The following is a 23446-nucleotide window of genomic DNA, read 5'->3' as shown; positions in this document are numbered from 1 at the left end:
GACTTTTTTTTCTCCACTTTAAACTTAAAAGGAGAAATGTGTTTTTCTTCCACAATTTAAAACAGTTCCTCTGTGTCTTAACTTGTCTGTTGTGTGCTTTTGTCAAAACACCCCAAGGATGACAAGTTACAGATGTATCCCACCACTAATTAGCGCCGCTGTGAGGTAACAGTCGGAGCGACGCTCACTGACACATTTTCAGAAATGGACGGACCACTTGAGATGTGATTTCACACTTGATGTGTGGGGCAGGCATTCCAGACACAAAACTACTTGGGACACAAACATTACAAATTCAATGTTACTTAATATGTCTCCTTTAAGCTTAATTAAGCCCTAACTGAACCCGCTTAAAATGTTTGATATGTTCTACGGCAGCCTGTTTAGTCTGCACAATAGTTTGGCCTGAATGAAGTGCGCCCCCATTTATTTGTTGACATGGTGTGAAACGACAAACATTGATTGGTTTAATGCCGGGCTCAGTCAATGGATGATGCCTGACTGGTCATTTTTGCACCCACAAACGTTGTTCAGTTGTCGAGCTCAACATAGTTTGCAAACAAGCTAACGTCCGCATGGATTTTTAACACAAACGTTAGCATTTAAATATGCTAGGACCTTGTAGGCAGAGTGGTGTGTAGTTGCGCTTTCCAATGAGTCCACAGTTTACGCAAGGATTTGCGGGTTGGCGCAGCTCAAATAAAAATAAGACAGCATAAATGTCAATCTCAACACTGTGATGGAAATAGCAGCAAAAATCCCTTCAGTCAGGTCCTAAACGTGAAGGCGCTGTCCACAACTGCTCTGCTTTCTTTCCAGCTACGTTTAGCTGGCAGCCCTTCTAATAGCAAACGTGGCGGGATGGCAGAAAACATTCAACGCGCGGGTCGAAGGGGGGCGGGGCTTCGGCCGTGTTGTCGTCACGTTCCTGTGTTATGGAACGACCGAGCGCCAAAGTCGCACATGGGGCAACTGTAAAGAGTTTGGGGAGTTGGACGAATGAATACACCAACACAGCAGGAAGCACTTAACATTGAGCTTGAACGATTAATAGATTTGATCGCATTTTGCAAAACGTTTGACGTTTTCAGTCTCAAGGTAATACAAACTAAGAGGAAAATGTGTTTTGAATAATGTCTGTCATTTACTTTTTCTATAAGTGGAGGGGAGAAAAAGATTTTATTTTAGCCCAAACATTAAACAATGTATATTGAAAGTGATTACATTTAGGGTCAGAGTGAATTTTTCTGGGGGTCAACGTTAACCAAAGCAGAGGCTTCAGGAGCAAAGCAAACATATGTACAATTCCACATTTTTTTTTTTATTTTTTTTACACAATTTAAAGACTAAAGTCAAAACAAAACACAATGTACTGTTCCTTTAAGGGTGCGTGCCACTCCATGAACGGAGATACAGTATACGCGTGTCAAGACAGATGTGCAGGCGCGCGCGCGCACACACTCGCGCACACGCGTCACCTCTCTGTAGCCCCTCAAGTGTTTCCATTCATCACCACATCTCGGCCACCTCTGTAATGAGCAATAAAAAAATACCGTAAAGAAACCGCACACACCAGCACGGTTGCTTGGTGCCCCACCACACACCCACACACCCACCACCCAGGGTTATGGTAAAGCCTGGTGAGGCCCCTGCGCACCCCCTCAACCACACACACACTATAATCCCAATCTTTTTCCTGAGCGGATCCAGAAGAATCTATGAAAGATGAGAAGGTGGCGCGGGAGGGAGGTGTTTGTGTGTGTGTGGAGGCGTCCAGAAAGGTGGAGGCGACGGACTGGAAGGTGATTTTCTTGGCAGAGACTCGGGCCGGAGCACCAGAGGGCCAGGGGCCCCGGATCCCCCCCCTCCCCGGATCATCGCGAGCGTGTGTCTGTGTGTGGGTGGTCTTGGATATGATTAGACTTCATCTCACCCACGCATTCGCACAGTATATATTAAGGCAAAAACACACACACACACTGTACATGTGCTTTACACACGCATGTCCAACGAGCACAACCCAGTTGGAACCCCCCTGAGACCCGCTTGTGTCAGAACACAAAGAATTTTCAGTCTTTGGACTGGAGACTAAGAAAAGCGCTGATGAGAAAAAGAAGAGGGAAAAAAAAAAAGTAGTCATAGTAGTTTTCACGCGACAGAATCCTCACAGGCGTGATTCGACGTCACCCAACACGTCTGATCTACTGCAGTATGGTTGACTTGACGCTGGGAGAAGACAGATGGGAAGGCTTAGAGTGAAGAACCAAGGTGAAGTTAAAGGAGAGGGTTCAGGGTGAACGTTCAGATTCAGGGTGTAGGCGATTCAGGAATAATGTCCAGGGTGAACGTTCGGCATCAAGGTTCTGGTTGAAGGTTCAGACTGACAGTTCGGGGTGAAGATTCAGAGTCTGGGTTTAAAGTGAAAATTGAGGGTGCGGGTACAGGGTGAAGATTCAGGGTCGAGGTTTAAAGTGAAGCTTGAGGGTGGAGGTCCAGGGTGAAGATTCAGAGTCCAGGTTTAAAGATTCAGTGCCAAGGGTTGATGTGAAGCTTCAGGGTGGAGGTGCAGGGAGAAGATTCACTATTGAGGTCTATGGTGAGGGTTCAGGGTTAAAATTCAGGGTTAATGATTAGAGTAAAGATTCGGGTTGTAGGTTCAGAGTTAAAATGAAGCTTGAGGGTTAATATCCAGGTTGAAGGCTCAGGGTGAAGGTTCAGTGTCAAGGTTTAAAGTGCAGACTCAGGCTGGATGTCCAGGGGGGAAGGTTTAGGTTAAAGATTGAGGGGGAAGGTTCATGGTTACGGTCCAGGGTCAACATTCAGTGTTAAGGTTCAGAGTCAAGGTTCGGGGGGAAGGTTCAAAGGTTCACAGCGAAGATTCAAAGTCAAGGTTTAACGTGAAGGTTCAGCATGGTGTCACCTTCCCACATTCATCCACTTTGCCCCAGCTATCTCAACCAGTGTGATGTCCTGTTACCATGGCGACGGTTTGACACTTTACATGAAGTCCACGCCGGACCCTGCAATTACGCCCACCGAGCGTGCAGCCACATGCTGCTACGGACGACCCACGCGGCCATTTTGGACCATACTGCCGCTGACAGGATTATAGACTGTGTGACGTTTCCAAATGGCTGGAACTATTTACAAAACATTCCGACGGATCGAGAAAGTTGACGGAGGGGAGCGAGACGGGAAGAATTACCTTGCTCGCAATTCAGGAAATGTATGGAATGTCCATCGCTAACATGAGCTTGCTTTCCTGTTCAACTGGACGCTGATCCACCATAGCTGAACATTCCTGCTGATTACAACCTGAAGAACATCTCTACAACTAAAGATCTTCTGTCCAAACGGGAGAAAAAATGGTTTGCAGGTTCACTTTTCAGTAGATTGGACTTGTAACGGATTTTACAGGTCACTGTCAACAATAATATGCTTCGCACTTTGCCAATTACTGTATAATAATGAGACTATATTAATTACCACATGCCAACATGCAACATCTTAATCATCTGTTTTTTTCCCCCCTTCTTGCTTAGATTTAGAGGTGCAACAATTAATCGATTAATCAACAACGACTCAATAACTAGTTTGATAATGGAATGGAAACGTAAACGCTCAAAGGTTTTCAGCTAACACTGACTAGTAATTGGAACTGTTCATAATTCCCTCCACCTTATGCTGACTTGGTATTGGAACTGTCCAATTTTCATGAAATCTTGTTTTTAGTCCTGATGTATTTGCCTCTGTAAAGCACTATGGATTTTGCCTGGTGTAAGAATGGTGCTATACAAATAAACTTGTCTTGAGAGAAGTGCGCAGGCGTGAACTTCATGAAGTGCACCGACGCGTGGACGCATGCACCAGGGAAGGTCTGTTCGCTGCACTGCACTGCCGGCCCTCTCAGGCCACGTGAGGTTCTGCCGGACCCAAGGAATGCTAAATATTTATCCACCACTTTGACCCCGGCGCATTATATGTGCACTCTACACTATGTATGGGCACATATGTGTATACGTATACAACAGTGGGGAATATAGAACACCACTTGGCATTCAGCTCGCCATCTGTGTTGCTTTTGTGAGGAGCACGTACACACGTTTGCTTTCCTACATCAACCTTTTACTCCAGTTCCACTCGTTCGACATTCCACCTTCTCCAGAGGGTCACGCAGAGGCTAGTCCTCATAAAAAAGTCAGCAGATTAAAAAAAGAACAGCCATTAGCATGACAAATTTATACAGCATCAACCACTTTCGGTAGGCCTGACATTACTATCAATGGAAAGAAACTTAATGAGTTGGCCATGGCGTGTTTTCATAACATTTTATCTTATAGCTTTATTTACAGTACATTCGAAACGTATCCGTAGCGCTTCACTTATTTCAAGTTCCACAATGGATCAAATACATTTTTTCCGCAAAATTCTACGCAACACCCCATAATGATGAGAAAAAAAGTTTGTTCTTTTTAAAATATATTTTTGCAAATGATTAGAAATATAAAATTAAGAAACTAAATGTAGCTTACATCAACTGACCAGTATTTTGGTATTATGAGCATTTTGGAATAAGAACGTAAAATGAAATGCGAAAAGAGTGAAGCACTGTCAATGGCGATCGTATTTCTGGTAGTGGTATACTCAAACTATGCGTGTACCAATGATTGATCCCTGAGGACCACCACATTTAACTGTAGAACTGTAGTTATGTAACATACATTGCAAGTTATCCACACGATAATTGCTATTGTTCTTCCATGATGCACGGTATATACTATCGTCACGATGACTCTGCATCCAAGTTGAGAAATTCGACCCGGCACGGCGGAGCGATCGACGGGTGCAAACCAGCTTTGGGCTGCGTGACATCGGATACGGCGGCCGCGCCCGCTCTTACCCATCGTCACGGCTATCTTGGCTGTGAGGTTCAAAGGAGAGTCATTAATCACCGGCGGGTGACATCAATAGTTAACGACAAGTACGGTGGCATGCGGGTCAACAGGATCGCCAGTCTCGGCAGGTACAGCTAATGTGGGAGTTTGACGCAGTCGTGCTGACAATGCAGCTGAAATTACAACGTTTGGCTGGATAATTTTGCGTAACCTTCATTTTTCCATAGAAAGTAATCCAGGCCCCAGTCACACGCTTCGTACACATTTGAACGTATGAAAACTCACATTTGAAACATATTTGAACACACAGACAAAATTGCAAGCATAACATGTACACAAAATACTGTACTGTCTGTATGTTAGAAAGATGCCTTTAATTGACGGGGCTTGTTGGGGTGGTACGTGACATCGGAAAAGTCTGCGGTGTGAATGTCTGGGCGTGAGCTGTGGTCCACAGCAGCTCCTGGTTGAGTGTGCTTATTGTGTTTGTGTTTTGCTGTTCTCCGAGCGTTGAATAAAACGGCTGAAAAGTGCATCGGCGACTGTTGCTCGCCTTTCCTGCATGCGAGGGCATTACAGTGAGTAAATATACTGTAAAAATGATTGATGGGGGGGAAAAAAAGGAAAATAGTGAGGGCATGACAATATAGTGGGTGAACTCTGTATAAGGAGATAACTCTTCTGTGGTTTTGTTTTTAAAATTTGTTTAACAGAGAACGTGGTGTTTTTTTGGGGGAGGGGTTGGAACTGACTAATGGCCTTTCAATTAATTTCAACAGGAAAAATTGATTTGACATGCAAGTAAATTGAGTTACAAGCTTGGCCACGGAGCAAATTAAACTCGAAAGTCAAGGTTCCGCGGTATTTGTATCCAAACAAAGAGTCAAATTTCCATAATAAGAGGAATTAGGCGCTGCTAATCTATTATTGCCACTTTGCAACAAAACAAGCAATTGTCTGGTGTCTATTTGACAAGTGTCAAAAACCTACCAAATATCACCTCAAACTTTTTTTTTTCTTTTTAAGCAACTGAGCAGGTTCATTAGTAGAGCGAAAAGGCCTGACGAGGTCGAGCGGTAATGCGGCGGCATAGACTGGAGGGTGGATTCGTCCGATTACAGGCCGCCAATACAATCGTCCAATCAGGCGCCAGAGATAAACGAGGAAGATAGATGCTGGCGGCGAAGGAGGGAAGACAACAGGCGAGTGGGGGCATATAGGGGGAATTCTATATGGGCTGCCTCTCCCAGACGATAAACACCAGTGCATGTGTGCGCGCGCGCGTGTGTGTGTGTGCATGTGTGTGTGTGCACCCACACGCTGGATTAGTGCACGTGAGCGCTGTGTTGACAGAACAGGAGCAAGACATTCTGGGTCATGCAGTCCACGAACAGACACACACACACACACACACACACACACACGCACGCACAAACACACTTGGTTAGGAGGGGAGGGTCACATAGTCCATGTCAAGGCTAGAACATTCCCTGGATTAGTGGAGTCCGATGGAAGGAGTTCTGCTGGGACAAGCTCACTCACACACTCACACTCTCACACACACCCACGCACACACCATCCATCTATCCATTTTTTGTACCGCTTTATCCTCACAAGGTTCGCGGGCGTGCTGGAGCCTATCCCAGCTATCTTCGGGCGGGAGGCGGGGTTCACCCTGAACCGGTCGCCAGCCAATCGCAGGGCACATAGAAACAAACAACCATTCACACCTACGGGCAATTTAGAGTCTTCAATCAACCTACCGCGCATGTTTTGGGGATGTGGGAGGAAACCGGAGTGCCCGGAGAAAACCCATCCAGGCACGGGGAGAACATGCAAATTCCCCACAGGCGGGGCCGGGATCTGAACCCCGGTCCTCAGAACTGTGAGGCAGATGTGCTAACCAGTCGACCACCGTGCCGCCCTCCCGCGCACACACACACGCACACAACAAAATACTGCGCATAAATAATTTTTATGGCTAGTTTCAGAGGTGGCAAAAGTACTCACACGCTGTACTTATATGTGGAAGGAGTAAATAGTTAAGGAGTAAAAGTAAAAAGCCGTCAGAAACTAAACACTGGAAAACAAATACCTGAAAAATCAACTTTAATACAGTAACAAAGTATTTGCACATGGTTCTTTCGCACCACTGGCAGGTTTTGAACAGACGTCAAGGTAAGATTGTGGCAAAAAGCTTTCGCCGGGCCACATAAAACCGACATCGACGGCAGGATCTGGCTCACTGGCCTTGAGTTTGGTACCCGTAATACAGGCCGCGACTGAACGCACTTTCACGTTACGGTAGCGTGTAAGTAGCCGCGACAACCGTATCGCATGTTGCCACGCGGGCCTGGCCAATCGTTGCATGATGCGCATCGAGCGCGTCCGCATCGTCAGCTCCGTGACTCACGATGGCGGCGCTGCGGGCTTCTGTGCCGCGACACGAGCTCGAAATAGATAACCTGGATAGCGGCCAGGGTGCCTTCAAAGTGTCACACACACACACACACGCGGGGGTGGAGGAAGACAGAGTGGCCTCAAACATAAGCAGACGTGGACTGCAAGACGGGAGACATTAGGCTCACGCAGGACCCCGAAGGCGACTCTTGAGAAAGGAGCCGAGTCGCCCCGCCTCCCGCGACTAAAGTGGCGGATGCACGCGTCCCCTGCGCGACCCCCGCTTATCACATTGTGTGCACGCCATCTCGTTAGCCGCCTCAAGAGACGTAGGCTAAAGGCGGGATTGAGGTTTGAATCGAGCATCCCGCAGGGGGGCACCGTCCCGTCTGGTGTTACCGGAGCGAATGTGAGAGGGCACAAGGGTTGTAAAGGCGTGGACACTTTCTAGTACATTTACAAGGAAATTTAAGATGGGGGATATTTTGTTTCTATTTCTATTTTCTTGTTTTTTTTTTTTTTTTTTTTTTTAAATCTTTTTTTGGGGGGACCAGCCCTGAAAACGCTTATTTTCAGTTTACCCCGCTTGTTCAAGAATATTTTATTATTATTTTTTTTTTTTTGTGGGGGTGGGGCTGGGAATTATAATCAACCACAAATTATGATCACAAAACACTAATACCATTTTAAGATCATCTCAAAACATTGCCTTTACAACTACACGGCTTACATAATTTGATTTAAAAAAAATCTACATGTGGCAAAAACTCTCCGTAAATCCCACTAACAACCCAGGCTAAACATAGCTCCTCCCCAACATACAAAGATCTAAGTCTATCAGTCAATCTATCACTTTAACAATACTTTCTTGACACAAAATTATTACCATCTTGTGGCATCTTAGGGCACAAAATATACGATTCTGTAAGTTTCTCTACAAATAGTTCATGATCACAAACAGCACAGAAAAAAGATGAGAACAGGTGAATTAATGAATAGGCGGGGGTTCGGTAGATTGGATTTTCCCTCGTGGAGGCAGCACTTCATCACCCAGCAGCCAAACAAAAAATGATTAATTTAGTGGATCAGCGCATGTGGCGCATTGCCAAACACAAATATCCTGACAACCGTCATCATTTTGGTTACTATAATGGTAATATTTTTATATTGGGTAAATTGGTAATATTTTTATATTGTGTAAATAATCTCATTTGGTCTTTCATGTCGTGTCGACATGGCCGCTTGCTCCCGGCAGTGCTCGCTTGTGTGTTGGCGGGCATTACAGTCTCACAACAGACATCCAAGCCTCTAATTGTCCAGTCAGAGAGGCCAGTTCGCAGCTCGTGCCAGCAACCTCAGTGAGCCTTTTTTTTTTTTTGAGGTGGCGTGGGAGTGGGTGTGTCGGGGGTATGTACAGGCGTCGGCCAATGTGCTCGCAGCGGCGAAAGGAAGTTGAACCACGTGTCGTCGCGGCTAGCGAGGGGAAATCCAAATGGACTGCAGAGGCAAAGCTCAACACGGTGGATGCGTAGCAATAAGAGAGGGCGGGGCCTCTGTTTTGTTTTGTCTTTTTTTTTTTGTTAAGCAGGAAAGGAAGCAACACACACGCACGCAGACACACACACGCACTCTCTCTCTCTCTCTCTCTCGAACATCAACAGTGATGCACGCTAATTTCAGTAGAAAGGCCCAAAAAATATTTTTTTAAAAAGGCCCTAAAACAGTAAAATAAATTGAAATTTTGCTTCATCCCTTGAATGGGGGAACATTAGTACCATCTGTTTTCTGAATATTAAAAAAAGAGTCACTCACACACGCACACACACACACACACACACACACACACTAACACGCTTATTTCAGTAGAAAGGCACTAAAACAGTACAAGTGTAATTTTGCTGTGCTTTGAATACGGGAAAAGTAGCAACATCTGTTGTATGAATCTTTTAAAAGATTAAAACACTTATTTCAGCAAAAAGGCACCAAAACAGTAAGAGCTGTGAAACTTTGCTGCATGCTTTGAATGGGGGAAGTAGCGCCATCTGGTGTATAAATACTTTAAAAAAAAAAAATACAAAACCCACAGCACCGCACAGCACGTTTTGGTCCATGCTTTGAATGGGGGGGGGGAGAAACTGCTACCTAGTGAAAAAGTTTTTTTGTTTTTTAAATAACTAAAGAGCCAGTCTCACACATACTTTGGCGAGAACATCAACAGTGACACGCACTTATATTTTCCATAACAAGACACCAAAAAAGTAAAAGATGTGAAATTTAGCAGCATGCTTTGAATGAGGAAAAAGCAATACGTAGTGTATAAACATGATAAGCCAGTAATACACACACACACACACTTCCCATGCAACATCAATAGCAACACACTTATTTTAGTAGTAAGTAGTATTTTTCTTTTTATGCGTTAAATGGGAATTAAAAGCTAGCAGCTCTCTGCTGGGGGGCAGCGGACATGAGGGAAAATGAATAAGACACACTAAAGTTGATTACCTCTGCCAAGGAGCGTTTACGCAGGATGACAAAAACCACTGTGTAATGTGTAATTTAAAAATCCAATGACCGTGACCTACTAGAGGTTGTTTAAACAGGATGCCTATTGACTTGCTGTATAGCGAGCGGCCTGGTATGATGGACTGGACTGGACTTTGCGGCATCACGTGTAACTCTACTAAGGAACCAAATCAGATGAGTTCATGTGTGCGGGTTGATTTTCCACCCGAGCGCCACCGTGCCTGCCAGTTCCTGCTCGGTTCAGATGAACAGGAAATTTATTTAATGGCTATATATATTTTATATCTATAATAAAAAATAAAAAAAAAATAAAAAGCTGCTTCCTCTCATCTCTACTCCGAGGTTTTGTTATTTACGGATCATAATGTTTGATGCTGATTGTATGTTTTTCTTTTCTCTCTATTATTTATTACTATTGATCGATCTCACAGTTGCTTACCTCATATCGTCACACTGTATTGTGGGAAAACCACTCAGCATTAAGAAAATGCAGTTGTTTGTAATATGGTCTGAGAAACGTAAAACTCCACCTCTTCCCTAAATCTGCGGGAGCCGAGTAGCATTATGTTGCCTCAAGATTGAAAGTCTGGATGTTTTTTTGTTTTTGTTTGTTTGTTTTTGCTTTTTTTAACAAAAGCAAGTGAAAATAGTCTGGCTGGATACATTTGAGGAAGTAACTAAAAATACATGGGCGGAAAATGTGAGCAACCAACCAATCACATCAATGGACAATTTAGAGTCTTCGATGAACCTACCATGCATGATTTATGTTGCCTAAACTTTAAGAAAAGAGAACAAAAGCAATTGAGTCGTCCCCACACCCAAAAAAAAAAAAAAAAAAAAAAGTCAGGCAGAAGAAAAACAAAAAGAACAAACTATCTGACAAGAAGCGAGAAACTAATCAAACAAGCGGACACCAGCGACTGATTAAAGACGCACACGGGGGAGTCATATTTCATAATAAAAGAACACAAAAGGGAAGCCAACAAGTACAAAATTCACATCACAGCCAAGATCGATGATACTAATGAGCACCGCAGAGGACAAACCAAGGTGAAAGATGATGAATGGCGACGCTTTTAGATCTTCATGAGAAAAGGAGGACTAATTGGCAAATGGACACATCGACCATCTCAGCATTAAACTGCGCTCTGAAGACAAACCTTTAAACCTCTACTACAAATGGAAATAAATCTACATTGCTAGCAGAACAATCTGCATGAAAAGTGATCTTTTCCTGCTCTCGTGTTGAAGTTACAAAACATGCACTTGTCTTATAAAAATATAATGAATAAAAGATGCGGTTAGATAGCGTTTGAAGGCTAAAAGCGGGCTAGCAGAAGCTGGCCGCCTAGCGTAGCACATTAGCCTACATTAAAGGCAGTCACGTTACATTTAGTCACGTTAGTGAGACGGCCGTAAGCCATGTTTTCTTTTTTGTCTATTAAAAAGTTGTTTTCAGGCGGGGGGGGGCGGGAAATGGGAAAATGCTGCCTAGCGTGCCAACATTAGCTGCAATGATCGCATCGTTTCTGTCAAGTCACGAGCCATTAATCAATTTCATCGATTAATTCTAGTTTATATGTCAGGATGTTTTTTTTTTTTTTCCGTACTTCCGTACTTTAAAGCCTGTCCCTGCTGATGTGCACTGCTTGCACTAACAAGTGTTGCCAAGTTAGCAATTTTTCAGAACTCTTAATTTATTTAAAAAAAATAAATAAAATAAGTGACTGGATGACACTTTTTGCGCTATCTATAGAGAAAAAATATTTAATTTTATTTCTATTTTGGAGGTTAAGTCAGTAAATGCTGGTGGGAAAAAAAACCCTTGGTATCATAGCAAATCACAGAAGGAAAAAGGAATCGGAGAGCAAAACTAGTTTTGCGTAATGTCATTTGCTTTTTCTTTAAGCAAAGGGGTTTCAAATAAATAAATCAATAAAAGCAGCCATATGTCATGAAAAGTGGAGTGCCTGCCTAAAGAGTAATTTTCAGTAATTTCACATTTCTGCTGAGTCATGGAACATGGAAAAGCAGTATCCCTGCCACACCAAGAGGAAAATACTTGAATTGCTTATTCCCTATCATGAAGTCTCCGGGCCGCCATTCAAAATGTCACATACGTTCTGTTTCAGCTCCAGGAACGGTGAGGTTTGGAATAACGAAAAGCAGCGGAATGTGAGGAAACGGGCGGGGGAGAAAAAAGGGTAAACGCAGGAAGTAGAAGTCCCGCAGCTCGCCTCATAAACCCGTCTGCAGGGACTGTTTGTGAATGTGTGTGTGCGTTTGTGGTAATTAGCTCTTCAAACAGATACAGCAGCAAGCTCATGCTGTGGGTGGGCTCCAATAATACACATCATTATATTTGACTGGAGCTATTTTCTAATGAATGTTTTTTGCTCTGTTTATCTATCAGTCTGTGAAGCACTCGGACCGGTGAGAGAAAGCAGACCGGCGCAAGTCCTAAGATCCCGCAGGGCCGGATAAAAGTCCTCTCGGAGCATTTCACCCGTCCTCGCGACGACATTTATGAGCTGACGGACGGGACAGAGCAGACGTACATCCACTTGATGGCCCGCCTTCAGGAAGTGAACCCCAACGGAGAAGCGAATACTTTTTTTTTTTTTTTTTAAAGGATTCTTTCGTGGAGGTTACGGTCTTGTGGAAATTTATTTCAGATTGGAGTGAAGTCATTTCTCTTGACCTTTCTCCCGGTTCTGCCATTTTACCGTCGACCTTGTCATTTCCCACCTTTTCGGCGGTAGTATCATTGGTAGGGTATTCCTCAATGAGTGTGACGAACTCATTCACTGCTGCGGATGTTTATATTCGTCAACCGGAATCCAACCGTGTACTACAAATGAATATCCGGGATGCTGCCCGGTGGCGGCGAGACCTCACGCGGCAAAACATTTCGCCGGCTCCCCGGGAGAGCGAAACCGTTCCCAGCGACGACGCAAAACGAAGCGCACGCTCTCTTCTGACGTGAAGCAAGAAAATGAAGCAATCCATCTGAACCGGCTCAGCAGGGAAACCACAGCAAAGACATCAAGCGGTGCTGTGAAGCGCTTGCATTATGAGGAAGATTTTCATATCTAACGGGGGAAATTTCTTTTTTTTTGTTTTTTTTGTTTTTTTAAACTGACGGTGAAAACACTCGTCATGATGAATTGCAATGTGATATTTCCTTTTTGTGATCGTTTGTTTTTATGTTTCCTGTTGCTATTTCCCCATCAGTTGTTTTTAGATCTGGGGTGTCCAAATTTTCAGCCGTCATAAACTAAATAAAAATAACATAACAGCTGCAGCCCAACTGTATACTGGAAAAACCAATACACAACGATGGCTGATATAGCAGAATGTGATTATTGAACTATATAACAAGTAAAATGAAAATGTTACGAAGTACATATTGGGTGCTCTTGAGTCTGCCTACATTACTTGTAGTGCTCTTTGAAATGATTCTTAAGGAGCTGAAAGAAGCTCTTCGGAGGCAAACACGGAAATCCCAGAGGGCAGGGTCTTCTCTTTAACCTGCCAAAAGCAGATTCTTTCTTGTGCGCGACAGCTGCGATGACCCACGAGCGCTGACAAACAGCTGCGACGCTCGACACGCTGCGTATCCTTGCGGATGATGCGTTCAATCTCACCTTAAAAACGATTGCCCATCAGAGTAGGGGGCGAGCGAGATTTTCCCAGCAAATGGCGGGGTGATCAATGAGCTGCGGAGGGCGGGGCAACGGACAGCTTGTTAGCTCGAATGCTTGCGCTCGGGCCAGATCCTCAGCAGGGGGTTCAGACCAATAAGACATCGATGATGTCGCTGACAAGGCCCCTTGCGAGCAAGAACACACAAACATTAAACGCTCTGTTCACAGCCGTGTTGTTAGTGCAAGCAGTGCACACAAGAGGGGACGGCGCTTTAAACTACGGAAGCTTCTGAAACTGGCAAGTAACATCCAGGTTGGCGTTTCTCAAAAAGCAGAGTTAAAAACTACAACCTGAAAATGTTAAAGACACTAACTTGAAATCGAAGAGTGCTATGGCGGCGCCAGGTGTACTTTAAGTTGGCCCAAAGCGATATTTACATTGAAAATTGTGACGAGAATGTCAATATTTATTTCAAACGCGGCAAAGAGGCTTTTAGCAGGATCACCAGCGGGTTGGCCGCCACTCACATCAACAAACGTCCAAAGTGTGCAGCAGAAAGAAAATAAGCTGATATTTTGCCGAAGGGCATATACAGAGACTCTATAATGACGTGAATGTTGTTGTTGTGGCGCTCTGCAGGAGTCTTTTTAAACGAATACCCCCGTCCGTTTTGGCTCCACACCAACGGTGAGGGATGCCGTCGAGCTGAAGAAGGAGTCCTATCGGGCCTTTTTGGGCTGTGGGACTCCTGAGGCAGCTGATGGGTACCGGCTGGCCAAGTGGAATGCGGCTTTGCAACCTTGACTTACAAGTTTTGTAACTCAATTTACAATACTGAAATATTGTATATCCAATCTAGTTTTCCCATTGAAATGCCATTCATGTTACAGCCCCACCAAAAACACATTTTTTTGCGTAGGTGTTTTTCCTAAAGACAAATTAGCACAATACTGTAAAATGTAAAAATAAGGAGAATGTAAAATAAATAAGTTTAACTAAGCCGAAACGCGCAAACACTGTAGACTTCAATCAGTCTGGTTGGCACGTGTTCACGTTTGTTCCATGCTCCTTGCGAGTGTTTTCAGTTTGCCTTTGTGTGTTTGTTCAATAACTGGCTGAAAGTTTATCGGCGACAGTAGCTCTTTTTTTTTTTTTTTTTTTTTTTTTTTTTTTTTTTTAACTTCAGATTAGCGGCAGCATACCTAAAGCTTCCGTGTAATTCCAATTTTGGCTCGTAACACAAAAAGAAAAACAAAAACAAAAACAAAAAAACAAAGACGAAAAAAATAAATAAATCACCCAAGCCACAGCTGGTAACTCATAAATTAGGGGGGACTCGCCCATGTGGAGTTCTCCACGGCTCAAACTCTTTAAGACGTCTGTATGCAGCTGCGGCAGGAAACAGCTTCTCTGCAGAGCACAACTTCAGGGGGGGGGGGGGGGGGCGGGGAATCTCTTTTCCTGGGACAGCGCACAGGTGGAAAGAGCTCACTGTGTGTGCAAGGTGTGTCTTTCCCACATTGTACACTCATGTTTCTTAACCTTAATGAAGCCAAGGCACGTGTATGTTTTTTGCAAAGTTGTTCATTTCATTTAATCGGATATAACAAACTTTGTTTACTGTCAATTTTAAGTTAAACGATGTCTCTGAACGATTCATTGATTATCAAAATAGTTGATAATCAATTAGTTGTTGATTAATCAATTAATTGTTGAACCACTCTTATCCAGTGGTCCTATCCCACAAAACACAATCATGTTTTTTTTTTGTTTTTTTTTGTTTTTTTTTATAAACAGTGTACAAAATTGTAACGCGTGTGCTAAAGGAGAGCTACAGTCGCCCGTGCACTTTTCGGCCATTTATTGAACGCCAGGAGAACAGTAAATCACAAACACATTGCGCACACTCACACCAGAGCTGCTGTTGGCCACGGATCACGCCCAGACCCTCGCACACAGACTGGCCAATGTCACATGGCACCCCACCAGGCTCACTAATGGAGTTACTCCGTTTGAAATTTGTTTACTTGAACACAAAGCTACTATTCTGATGTATAAATGGCAACAGGAGGATACACAGGTTCATTGTACCTTATGCCATCTAGTGGAACGGCATTTAATGGTTCTACTTTTCACTGTAGGTCGCTGACATAGATAGATGAACAAAAATACATCATGAAATTGAAGTGAATGAAGACAAATTGGATCAAGTCCCATGGCAGCACTCACAGCACGCTGGCTGTGAATCACCGCTGCACACGCAGAGAGCACGTTAAAAGTCAAAAAACGCATTGTAATCTAAACCGGACTTAAAAAAAAAAAATTGCACTTTATTTCTAAAATCTTAGCGGTAGTGTAAAATTAGAAGGTTTCCGTGGCTTAGGATGCTTCACTCTTGCTGCAGTCAAAACAATAAAAACGTACCTGAACTTCCCACTCCTTTTTAAAGATGGAAAACATCCATTATCTGTTGTTGATTGCTTTGCTTTCATGCTCAAACCTTAGCGTTCAAGATCAAATCAAAACATCAGATACTCTGTATGCTGCAGCAGAGTTGCGCAAGCACAATAATAAGCATATGTTGAAATGAATACCCGTGTTAGGATCAAAGGTAGCGCAATCAAAATGTGCTGGAGGCTACGAGTATTCCGCATAGTGCTGGACCCACGGAGAGCACGCAAGTACAGAAAGTCCTTTGTCTACTCATAAACATTCTACTTACTGCCTTACATAACGGCATAAGCCGCAACAAGAGCAATTATGGAGGACCGTGTTAGTGTTTTTGTTTCGTATTGGGCCAATATCTTGTTGAGCTGAGCACAACGGATGACTTGGTGGGGAACACCGCTCCGATGCTGCCAAGCGCACACCTCGGCTAGCACACAAAAACGTAATAGGCTGCAGACAGCAACAACATTTCTAATTTCAGATAGCTATCACAAACAAACACCACAAGTTGTGCCAAGACAGCAAATCAACTGCTATGTTACAATGGGAACCGAACCACTCAGGACTACCAATAACAAAAGTACAGTGAACCCTCACCGACTTGAAATCGAATCGCGAGCGTTTCCTGCATTTTTGAAAATCGGCATTGCTACTCGCCGGCCGTCTTCAATATCCGATTATTTCCCACAAAACACAATCAAGCAAGCTGGTATTTATTAAGGTGCTGCTTCGAAAAGAAGGGTGGACACGTGACTTTTGGACAGGAAGTGGGAACACAAAATGGATGGCGGTGGTGCGGCGGGCGGACATTTGAGAAGGCGCGGGTGATGCCGACATCAGGCAAACACTTTAAGGTTTCGGGGTCTGAGGCGCCTTTGAAGGGGCACCCCGTGCTCATGACAGCCGGCCTTACAGCCCCCGCATTCGCAGTGGGCTACAGGCGAGCTCTCTTAACACCTCGTAAATCTCACCTGGTGCTGCAGGACTGCTGCCGACGTCGCCGCGCGCACACACGCACGGAGATAAACATTTGAAACACAGTATACAGTACATCCTGTATACATACAGCACTGTGCATATAAGCCGTATACTATAGCCAGAAGTGACTGTCGAAAAGTACAGAGGTCCGAACAAGCAGCCAAAAAACACAAATACTGTACAAAACCAAAACACTCGCGCACACGGACCAGCATGCCAACTGCAAGCCAAAATTTAAATGAACACATTTACAAATAAGCTTCGGCTAAGCCGCCGCTCGAGCGAAACGGGGGAGGGGAGAGAGAAATAAATAAATAAATAAATAAATAAGGGAGCAATTGGCGCTGTAATGCCCTCGCATGTGGGCAAGGAGAGCCACAATCGCCGATGCACTTTCAGAGAGAAGCAATCGAAGACAAATATAATATTAAAACGTACAAAAATAAATAATCCGTTCATTAAGTGTGATGGTACAGTGAACCCTCACTATTCAAATTAGATGAAAATGTAGTGACATCATTCCACTTAGTTGTTGTTTTTTTTTTTTTTTTTGGTAACTACGCATGAATGAAGTGAGTTTCCCCAGACGGGTGACGTTAGCGCGTCAATTCCTTTGCGAGCGTTTGTTTTCATCTGTCGGACTCCATGTTGACACATTTTTCCACGAGAATCAAGTACAGCGAGTCCCGAAACACCTGTCCAGTCGACTCTGACTCGCATTATCCGCTACCGGAGCGCCGCTTGGGGACTTAAAGCGGGATTAAAGCACAATTACGCCCTCCAGATGCACGGCCAGATGAGCCGGGCGCGACGTTTTGCTGGAGCCACAGTTCAAAACGTATTCCGAAAGCTCTGAGCTGTGATTGGCTGTGTGGGGGGGGAGCTCATTTGCATACAGTTTCCTGCAGCAGAGAGTATGTCTGAAGAAGAGAGACAAAGACACGGTTTCCAATTTCCTGATTGCACTCTTGTGACTAGGGTTGCAGTCACTCTTGTGACTGCAATAGGCTCACTAGAACAGATCCATACCTGATATACACCAACCAAAAGTTTGGGGTCTTTCTGAAATGTTCGTCACGTCAACCAATCACAGGGCACAATTACATAGACTAGACATTCATTTACACTCACATTCACACACACGGCACACTGTATACAATACAAAACAATGGTGTGTGTGTGTGTGTGTGTGTGTGGAGCGTATGCTTAAACGTTACGGGCAAGTCGGTCATCTTGACTCGATTCTATTCATAAAAACCGATGACATAATGAAACAGAAACTATTGACTCACTCGCCTGCTCTGCGGAAAGCACCAAAATCCACATTCATGAATCACTCTGTCACACAGTATCCCCACAAGCGTACGAGTGACATTATGTAACGTCAGATGGCTCGCCATCAAGAGCCAAGGGAGGCTTTCTTTCCTCCCAGGCGCTGTCCCGGCCGCGCGCCAACGCGGACTTGGAAGTTCTCCGTTGGCCTCCAAGGGCAAACATACGAGAGAATAAAGTCTGAGGTGGGGGAAAAAAAACAAAAAAACAACCACCACACACACAAAAATGTCCTGCTTTTGTGTATTCGTTGACCTAGTCCCCTTAATACATGGCTAGAATATCGCAATGGCCTTTTTACCGCAATCAAAATGTGATTAAGCACCACAAACCTCAATAAACTGTCAATACACTCTCATAGTAATCGTATTTCAAGCAGCCAGAAAGGTGACATAGTAGAAAAAGTAATTTTTTACGTTGTGGCTACTAATTTTAATAATTTCTTCATACAGTGGTGCCCTAAGATATGACTGACCTGACTTTCAAGTTTTTCAAGATATGAGCCGTCATTCAGCCGATTCTTTTTTTTTTTTGTTTTGCTTTGACTTGAGAGCAATAATGCAAGATACGAGCGCTGTATGATGGCAGTGAACTCAACTCACTTCCCGATAAGCAGCCGTTTGTTTGGCAGATAGTTCACTATCTTCCAAAAAAAGAGGCATCAAGCTGTTTATTGCCTCTCCCATTTGGAGTTTACTGTTAATAATAAAAAAAATAAAATAAAATAAAAAAAAATAATAATACACAGGTAGATAGAAAATATAACACTCACTGGCATATATTCTTTACGACTAATACAACTGCGGTTTACGGAGGAACTACATGAACAGTACATACGTATGTCTATATTATATTACCTCCATGTGGCCAAGACACGCAAACCAGAAGGAGCAGCACAATGTCCATTGAATGGAAGCAAAGAAATGGGGCAAAAACTGTTTCATTGATTACATTCTATTTAATTATATCATGACTATGTTTTTATAAAGTACACCATTATGGAGTGCTATTGACGAGCGTTTTGAGTAACAAATTAAACATGTATCTCGAGGCACCACTGTACTTTCTTGCACTGTTTATTCAATATTTTATTTGATTGACCCGGCAGAAATGTGTGGTTGCAAATACCACACACTCATTCCCAGTATATTCCATATCATATGTCAAACACACACACACACACACACACACATACACACACCTTGCTTCACCTCAATTTAACACACAAAGCTCTGTGTTTCATGTTCAATTTACATAAGAGGAAGCTTAACAAAGTGTGCTAAAGAGAGGCGTATGCGGCGGTCCCCCTACCAGTCATGTTGCGTGTGCGTTTGTGCAGACAGCTAATTATTTCCTCGGGTCTCCTGCGTGGCACGGTCCGCCTCGTCTCCACCCTGCGGGACGTGAAAAGAACATGGTGAGGGGGGGTTGGGCTGGGCAAAGGGAAAGGTGCGGGGGCTTTTGCTCAACATAGAGAAAACTAACAAGGCCGCACCGGTCACCTGACTACTGCTGTTTGATTGCATGTTGCTGTTTTTCTTTTTCTTCTCCTTCTTTTATTCCCTGCTCACTTTCCTCTAGCCTCGGCCCGTTTACTGCAAAGACAAACAATTACAAAGAGGCTTGGATCACGGTCGTGTTTTGACCGCCATGTGAACGGACTCGCGCAACTTGCACACAGTAATTACAGTAATCACCCGCTATATTCTTCTGTTTATTACGGGTATATGTTACAGACGCACCTGAAATAAATGAAAATCCCCAATATAAGGAGACAATGCAATGAGTTCACTGACATTTCTTTCGCTGAAAATGTCACCTATAAGCCATATCCAACACAAAAATATTGCTTTGCCGCCATCTTGGAGCCCAGAGACTGTTGAAGTCAGGTCATGACCTTGTCTAATAGAAAAAAAATGATTTGCCGCCATCTTGTGGCATCTATAGGCAATTAAAAACCTTTTTGGGCATGTGTCAATCAGTGATGTCGGTAACGCCTTACTCCCAAACTGTGGTCCGGTGACGTCATAAGTAATCTAACGCGTTACTTTTTATATTAGAGAAGTCAGATTACAGTTACTTTGACTTATCTGCCAATAGTTACCTTTTTGTTCACGAGAACCAGAGCTTAACATGCTCTTTATCGTCAGGCAACAGATATTTATCATTAACAAACGACAGTGCTTGGGAACATGAGGCAAGTTAATAACCAGGACACTTGATTCAGTCATGCTGCATGTCATCATAAGTGAAGACCAATTTTCAGCCTTTTTGTAATGACTAATAAAACAGACAAAACACACTATATTCTTAACTATCCATAACTAAAATGCACACAACGGCTAAGAATAATATCGAAATAAACGGCAAAATATTTATCAACGGAGCCGTCTGGGGCGATGACGTCGCGTGACGTGTTGCATGTTTTCCACACAGATAACTCACGTGTACCCAAGCAGCCAGCGGCGCAAATACAATGGGCGCTACCGACTGACGAGGGATTGGCATACTTAAACCGGAATTACAGTCACTACTTCCGAGTTTCTCTAAAGAGGACAATACTAAGGTTGGTTGTACACTAAGCACCAGCACACACACACAGTCAGTCGCCTTCACGGACCCACACACAATCGGCAGGGTTGCTGCAGTCCGTGTCGCTATCTGTCTATCACTTAAGAGTCTTCAAAGAAGTGTACTGAGAATGCTTTGCTTGTTTACATGTATGTGGCTATTTGGCATGGAAAGTCTGCTCTAAGTTGCTCATTTAATGTGGCTTCAACTACACTCATATTTAAGTTCTTTTTGCATGTTGGTGACATCAATCTGTAACTTGTGCGGCGTACATTACCAAGTAATGGGTACCGCTAAGCTAATGCTTTTTTTTTGTACGATGGATAAGTGATATTCCTGCCACTTGACAGCTGCTGAAAGTAACTAAAAAGTTACTTTTTTTCAAATTTCGTTACTTTCGAAATCAAGCTATCAGTTGCTTTTTCAAGGCAACACTGGTGTCAATTACTCACAGCTTTTAGGGAGGGCTCGGTCCCCATCTCCTGCAAATACCGGCGGAACGCTTTATTTAAATGTTTTTTTTTTTTTTACTCCTCCCACATGCTTTATTAACATTTGAACTTATTACAACACACTTTTTAAAAAACTGTGTTAACATATTTGAACAAAAAAAATTGGAAGCACAAAATGTATAGAAAATATTGTACATATTTTAGTGTCTGTGCCTTTAAGAGGTGCGGCTTAGTGGGGCGGCATGTGAGCATCTGGGCGTGAGCGGTGGTCGATAGCAGCTTCCGTGCGTGCGACTGTGGCTATCCTTCCCCACATGTGAGGACATTACAGCAATTAAGTGCACTGTAAAAAATGTAAAAAAAATGAAAATAAAAATAAAAATCTGCGATATAGCGCGGACACAAATTATGAAATGCGATACAGCGGGAGTACACGATCATGGATTTTTTTTTTAATGGTGAAATACATTTACAGTGTGTTTAAATAAATGTATTTTTGGGTGAAACACGTTAGTTTACCTTACAGCATCAACCGTGAAACCAAACAATATTAATAACTCATTTATGATAAATGACTCCATTAGGCTTTTCTACACAAACAGCTGATTAGATCGCCACTCGTGCTGCTTGTGAGTCATGTGCGAGACGACGTGAGAAAAACAAATGGAAGCAGATCGAGAGATTCTGCAAGGGACAATGAGAAACTAAAAGCTACTAAGTGCTTCGCAACAGGAAGGCGAAGAGGAAGGGGAAGAGGAAGAGGAAGCTGCCCGCGAAGTGTGAGGTTCACTCGTACGTTACATGAGCACTACTAGTCGTCTGTTCGAGGAGTTAAGCCTTTGTTTTGACTTTTACAGCCAGTAATTGGCTTGGCGACAGAGCGGGCCACTTCCTGTAAACATCACCAAGCAAACTTGCGTCGTATCAGCCGCCTAAACGGGCTGCGGTACAAACTGAACCAGGGCAAAGGAAGCGATTCACTCATACAGCACATCATGGCTGCTGTACTATGAGTGAAAACAGCGTGGGTCGGTTATTTTCTGAAAAAGAGGGCAAAACAATCAATTTACTCATATAGTACGACAGTACGTTATGACTACAGTACTACAAGTGGAAACAATATGCGTCAATTAACGTCGGCATGCAAGCTTACGTCTTATTTGCTGCATAAAAGTGCTGCGGTAAAAAAAAAACAGAGGGAAAGAAGCGATTCACCTAATACAGTACAACTACAGTACAATGAGTGGAAACAGCGTGGGGTCGATTGTTTTCTGTAAACGTCACCATGCAAGCTCGCGTCGTATCAGCTAGTTTGACGCCCAAACGGGCTGCAGAACAAATTGAAACAGGGAAACAGAAGCAATTCACTCATACAGAATAATATGACTACAACGCTATGAGTGGAAACAGCGCGGGCTCGATATTTGCTGTGAACAAGCTCACGTCCGATCAACCGGTTTGCTGTCAGACAGGTTGCGGGACAAACTGAAACAGTTGGCAACAAGCACTCCTAAAGTACATTACGACTGCACCGCTACAAGTGGAAACAATGCCGGTCGGTTACTTTCTGTTAACATCACTATGAAAAATCTATGGAGTACAGCGAACCCTGGTTTACCACGGGAATACATTGCATGTGTGTGCCTTTAAGAGGCGGGGCCTGGTGGCGTCGCGTGTGTTGTCTGCGAGTCTGTGTTTTACCGTTCTTCCGGCGTTCAAAATGAACGGTTGAGAAAGTGCGTCGGCAACTGTGGCTCTCCTTTCCCCACACGCGAGGGCATTACAGTAATGATACTGCAAAAAGACAGCTTGTCAGTTGGACCCGCGGAGGGCATTACGACGGGGAAAAACGGGTCGGCTACGACGAGGCGCTCGCTGAAGACAACATGCCAAAATAGGTCACATTTAGCTCGTGAGCTGAAGGTCTGTGACAGAGGTCGCCTCCGATCCAGCTCGCCTCGCCGCGCAGCATGATGGATGGCCAACAGACGGCCCGGCGGTACATTATTGCGAGCTTGGAGGGGGTTGCGGCTCGGGTGTCGCCGGATGAAGGCGAGCATCAAAGACAAGACGTCCCTTCGTTTTCGCTCACTTACTCGAAACGCAACTTTTGAACGCGCTGCTAGCATGAATAGATCCCTTTGTCGCCGGCAAATTCTACAGGCAGGCTTCTAATTAGCTGGAGGCTAGCAC

The 23446-nt window shown here is 43.9% G+C and overlaps 1 protein-coding gene across 5 annotated transcripts in view; it reads right to left on the bottom strand.

Annotated features, from left to right (window-relative positions):
- thrab (thyroid hormone receptor alpha b) overlaps positions 1-23446 on the bottom strand; it is a 98848-nt gene that overhangs the window by 31263 nt on the left and 44139 nt on the right. For 3 of the 5 annotated variants that reach the window (XM_061755424.1, XM_061755423.1, XM_061755426.1), the window contains 2 exons: positions 19733-19825; positions 19542-19624 (listed from right to left, as the gene is read on the bottom strand). The exons of 1 other annotated variant lie outside the window; for it this stretch is intronic. The gene's annotated coding sequence lies outside the window, so the exon portion shown is untranslated. The remainder of the gene's footprint in view (positions 1-19541; positions 19625-19732; positions 19826-23446) is intronic. One more of the 5 variants, XM_061755422.1, reaches the window with a different exon arrangement.

The sequence above is a fragment of the Phyllopteryx taeniolatus genome, chromosome 19 (assembly GCF_024500385.1).
Source record: "Phyllopteryx taeniolatus isolate TA_2022b chromosome 19, UOR_Ptae_1.2, whole genome shotgun sequence".
NCBI classification, from domain to species: domain Eukaryota; kingdom Metazoa; phylum Chordata; class Actinopteri; order Syngnathiformes; family Syngnathidae; genus Phyllopteryx; species Phyllopteryx taeniolatus.
The sequence above is the reverse complement of the archived record's forward strand: the minus strand, read 5'-3'. Positions and strand labels throughout refer to the sequence as shown.